A 5,277-nucleotide genomic window follows, 5' to 3' on the forward strand; every position below is an offset into this window, starting at 1 on the left:
TTCGCTTTTTCACTCTGCACCATATCCCTGTGGGGTAGGCACCATTATTTCCCCATTTGCAGATGAAGAGGCTGAGGCACAAGGGGATCTATGACTCCCCGAGTTACCGGAAACGGAGTGTCATCCAGGTAGCCGGTCCAGGCCCCCTGGGTCTGCAGCCACTCTGCCGTGCTGATTCTGAGCCTGACCATTTCGTCACCGGTGGCTCCCTGAGAACCTTGACTCGGCCCCCTTCCTCGGTTGAGTTGGGAAACGTATCCATGTGTGTGTTATTTCTCTCCCTCCCTCTCCCTCCTCCCCCGCCTCCGTTTTAGTTTTTATTTATTTATTTATTTATTTGTTTGTTTGTTTGTTTGTTTGTTTGTTTGTTTGTTTTGAAAAGTGCATAGAACGATGAAAGCTTTAAAAGTAGGAAAAACCTTACAGAATAAATAAGGACACAAAGAAAGAAGACATCCAGGCCGGGCGCGGTGGCTCACGCCTGTCATCCTAGCACTCTGGGAGGCCGAGGCGGGCGGATCGTTTGAGCTCAGGAGTTCGAGACCAGCCTGAGCAAGAGCGAGACCCCGTCTCTACTAAAAATAGAAAGAAATTATCTGGCCAACTGAAAATATATATACATAAAAATTAGCCGGGCATGGTGGCGCATGTCTGTAGTCCCAGCTACTCGGGAGGCTGAGGCAGTAGGATCGCTTAAGCCCAGGAGTGTGAGGTTGCTGTGAGCTAGCTAGGCTGACGCCACGGCACTCACTCTAGCCCGGGCAATAAAGTGAGACTCTGTCTCAAAAAAAAAAAAAAAGAAAGAAAGAAAGAAGACATCTGTGTACGACAGTGCAATGTGTTTGTGTTTTAAGTCGTGGTGTTACAAAAGAGTCCAAAAGGTTAAAAAAGAAAAAAAAAAAAAAAAAAAGGAAAGGAAAGAAAAGGAAAAGGAAAAGGAAAAAAAAAAAAAAAAACAACGTGGGAAAGTTTATGAAGTGAAAACACTTACAGTAAGCTAAGGTTAATGTATGACTGAAGAAAGAAATTTCTGAAGGTAAATGTCGTGTGTGGCCTAAGCGTCCGGGGTTTATAAAAAGCTACGGTAACGTCCTAGGCCTTCACATTCACTCACCACTCACCGCTAACTCACAGACTCACCCAGAGCGACCTCCCGCCCGCCCTGCGAGCTCCATTCACCGCGAGTGCCCTGGCCGGGTAGGTGTCCCACTGCACAAAAACCTATCAGACCGCGTTTCTTCCACTATTATAAGTAGTCGTACATTCTTTTAGGACCGTAGCCGTAGGGTACACCTCCAGGCATAGTTACAGGGTGGGAGAGGAGGGAAGAGGCCATTCTTCACGTATCGTTGGGTAGCACGGGGGCAGGGGAGGCAGTTTCCTCCTGCTCCTCCTCGTCCCCCTTCTCCCTTGTTTTGCTTCTTCCTTGTTTTCTCTTTGTTCCTCTCCCAGTTCCCCCCTCCATCGTCTTGACGGATTTGGATGAGACGTAGACATTTTCCATGTCAGGCTTTACTCATACCGAGGGAGTAGGAGAAAAGTAAGCCGCCTACCATGACACAAGGGAACGGAAGTTTGTGAGCCGTTGACTGCTGTGGCATTCTGACACTTGGTGTTTTTCAGGACATTCTATATTTCTGCTATCCCACTAGAATGTATCCCCTTGATCACTACCGTGTACCCCCATCCCAGCTTTTTCGTGAGCCACCCTCAACGGCCGTGACAATGTGGTGCGGGGACTCCCCTCCGTCTGGTGCCTCACACTCGCACATTTGGGGTTTCGTATCAGGATAGCAAAGTGATCGCCTTTCAATAACCTGGCTGGCCACGGTGGCTCATGCCTGTGACCCCAGCAACTTGGGAGGCAGAGACGGGAGCATGACTTGAGCCCAGCAGCCGGAGACCAGCCTGGGTAACACGATGAGACCTCGTCTCTACCAAGAAAATATAAAAAAAGAAAAATTATGCCGGGTGTGGCAGCACAGCATTTGCCTAGAGTCCCAGCTACTCAGAAGGCCGAGGCAGAGAGGATCACTTGAGCCCTGGATTTGGAGCTTGCCGTGAGCTACAATCAGGCCAAGGCGGCCTGGCTGGGAGAGGACAGAGTGAAAGGAATCCTGTCTCAAAAAAAAAAAAAAAAAAAAAGGAAAAGAAAAAAAAGAAAAAAGAAAAGAGGAAAGAAAGTAAAAACAAAACAAGACCGATAAGACAGCTTAGAAGTCTCGGTGTTACCGAAAGCTGGGCCACTTGCCCACGAGGCCAAATAAGGAGGACAAGCTGTGTGACGAGGAAGGAAAGAGAGAGTCTATTTTGCCGGTAAAGGAGGAAATAAGGTAGACCTTCCCATCTCAAGCCCCCAGATTTCCCGAACATAGGGCTAGGCAGAAATAGAGAGCTTTTAAAGGGCGCGCGGGGGGGTGGGTGGGTGGGAGCCTGTGGTCCTCAGCTTTAGCAACGATTGCGGTTAATGATTTCAATCGTCCAGGCTCTGCCAAAAACAAAGCCTGTGAACTCTGTGAACTCTGCCGGCCGCCCACCTGGGGGGCAGGGGACCACTTGGGAGTTTTAAGAAAAGATTTAACCTGCCTTGGGGACGTAGGCCAGACGACGAGTTCCCAAAAGTTGGTGGGGGGGGGGGGGAGGAGAGGGTAAAAGGACAGAACATCTTTCCGTCCTTTTTTGGTTTCTTCTTTTTTCCCCCCTAGGTACCAAAAGATAGGAGCCCGATGCCGAAAAGAAATAGGTAAGGGCGCCCACGTGCACACGCAGAGATATACCATCGAATACGTCGTGTTGACAGTGTTTCTGAGTCGGGGAAACCGGAAGATGATGGGGAAGTATCACGAGCAACTTCGTATTTCTCCCAGGACGGGAAAATGGACCCGAAGAGAAAAATGCATCGCTCTCGGCGTAGGATAAAAAGCTACATCTTGTTATATAATATGAGGCATTCTGTGCTTTAAATTTTTATCCGAGATGATATTCAGTAAGCCTAAAAAACAAGATAAAACGGAAACAAACAAAAGGGCAAACAGCAACAACAACAACAACAACAACAACAACAACAACAACAACAACAACAAAAGAACTACGGGCAGAGGCCTATGGTCCCGGGAGGAGGGAGGGAGCGGGAGGAGGGGCGCCTCCCGCAGACAACAGGGCGGGTGGGCGGAGACCCGCCAGAGGCTAGGGCTGCCTCGGGCGGGGCCCAGAGCTGCGGGCCCAGGAAGAAGAGAGTGGGACCGGACCGTGCTCTACTCCCCGCGGCTGATCCGAACCACGCCCCGCCCTCCACCCACACACACACACACACACACACACACACACACACACACACACACACACACACCACACAAAACCCCCACCCCACCCCCACCCCCGCCCGGGGAGTCAGCTCTTAAACTCCCAACGTCACCTGACTTTCCCCGATCCCGATCCCGATGGCTGATCAAAGTGGCCGCTAGGTGACACCCGACAACCGGTGCCAGTGTCAGCCTGAAAAGAAGGGACCCTATGACGGGGGTGGGGAGGGGTGGGGGTGGGGCGCACAGTGGGCGGCCCGGCCAGCTCCCCTTCCTCCTTGGAGCGGATCGGATCATCTGGAACTTGGAACTTTATCCCGAGAGGAGAGAGTGACACTGGGTGTGTGCTAGAAGCCGGAGGGTTGGGACAGGGACCTACCCGAGAGAGAAGTAGAGTACAGGGAGTTTCAGAGTTGACCCACTCACGATCTCAAGGCCCGGTCAGTACAAGCGTGGCAATATCTGTCACTGTGGAATGAACACTTGGTACCAAAGACCTTTGTCTCTGCTGGCCCCCTGTGCCCAGGGGGGCACGTGGCCAGAATCTGACATCCTAAATGTCTTCTTAGAAAGAATTTGGGGGTGGGGGCGGGGGCGGGGGCGAGGGCGAGAGACAGAAAAAGAAAAGAAAGGGGCAAGAAACGGCTGCCACAAAACTATCAGAACAGATAAGCGATCGATGGGGCCTATCCGGTGACGTTCTTTCCCTACCCAGAGACCGACTTAACATAGCTGGTGTCACTGCAGTCGGGCCACGTTCCGGTGGACACGGAGAGTCGAGGGAGAGCCGGGGATAGACTCTCACGCTCCGCACCGTCTCTCGTGGCAGCGGGAAGGCGGAGGGTGGCTGAGGGTTCTATGCTCCTTTATCACACACCGTCAGGTCAGGTAAAATGGCGGACAGATTTCCAATGTTTCGAGAAAGGAAGAGCACTCACTCGTGCAGGCCATCTACGTGTACGTGGGAGAGTGTCCCCGAGAGTGGCTTTAAGAGCCGGGATGTGCCTAGGCCGAGAAGGTACACGGTCCCGAGTGGGAACGGTCCGTCCCATAGAGTCAGTCGGTAGGAGGCCACCTGTCGAGATGGAACTCCCCCCCCCCCACCGCCACCGTCTTCCCCTTCCGCTCCCCCCCACCCCCGCACCCGCACCCGCACCCCAGAGCGCACAGACTCAGAACGGAGTCACTGGGTGCCAGTGCCCCGCCCGGGTGCTGCATCATTCAACCGAACTGGGAAACAGGTGGGCTTTCGGACCCTCGGGAGGGAGCTTCACGGCGGGCGGACAGATCAGAAGGGGCCCGGCTCCCTTGAGTGGGCAGGCTGGGGACGGTCGGTGGGGACCCTTGAGGCAACGTCGGGGACGATCTATGTGGCGGTCCGAAGCTAGCGTCTGAGAAATCGTCCCGAAAGAATGATGGCGTACACAGATCCCCTCCGTTCAAGAAGCGAGCTTCATTTCTAGAGGAGGGCCACCCACGCGGGGGAACCGTAGGCTTCCCGTAGACATTCTCTTCAAAAGGGTATTCACTCGGTGGAGTGAAAATCCGAAGATCGCTGTCTTCTGACACAGCTGCAGAGAAAAGACGGCACCCAAATCAATGAAACACACACCTCCTCCCATCTGAACGAGCGCTCCGGACGGTCACGTAGGGAGAGCGACGGGCTCTCTCCCCACCCTGTGGTCTTCTACCTTTTGTTGCGGTTTTTTCCTTCAGTGGATAGAGGAAGAGACACGGGGCGGGGGGGGGGGGGGGAGGGTCGCAGCCGGCCCGCGAGTGGGTTTATTATCCTCTGCGAGTACCAACACACGCCACCACCTAAGTGAAGGAACACGCCCGCGTCCCATGTCATGTGGCTCAATGCCTGGCAGATACTAGTCTTTGCAGACGTCTTCGTGACCGACAGGACGTCGCCTTAGACACGGACACATCTTGTTCCCCCCCCCCCCCCGAGGCTATAGGCGATTCTGTACCT

General features: G+C 53.4%; 2 long non-coding RNA genes across 8 annotated transcripts in view; both read right to left on the reverse strand.

Annotated features, from left to right (window-relative positions):
- Positions 1-1,494: 1,494 nt before the first annotated feature.
- Positions 1,495-1,859, reverse strand: LOC123625132. The gene is made up of 2 exons (XR_006730408.1): positions 1,818-1,859; positions 1,495-1,549 (listed from the first exon to the last, which is right to left on the reverse strand). It is a non-coding gene; the product is annotated as an uncharacterized LOC123625132 (long non-coding RNA).
- Positions 1,860-3,338: 1,479 nt separating this feature from the next.
- The window catches only part of LOC123625120, a 4,112-nt gene continuing 2,173 nt past the window's right edge, over positions 3,339-5,277 (reverse strand). Inside the window, exons 1-4 of one of the 7 annotated variants that reach the window (XR_006730387.1) lie at positions 4,459-4,987; positions 4,014-4,307; positions 3,682-3,770; positions 3,339-3,495 (exon numbers count right to left, since the gene is read on the reverse strand). This is a non-coding gene — a long non-coding RNA (uncharacterized LOC123625120). The other 6 variants (XR_006730393.1, XR_006730391.1, XR_006730392.1 and 3 more) reach the window with 6 other exon arrangements.

The sequence above is a fragment of the Lemur catta genome, chromosome 20, assembly GCF_020740605.2.
Source record: "Lemur catta isolate mLemCat1 chromosome 20, mLemCat1.pri, whole genome shotgun sequence".
Taxonomy (NCBI): domain Eukaryota; kingdom Metazoa; phylum Chordata; class Mammalia; order Primates; family Lemuridae; genus Lemur; species Lemur catta.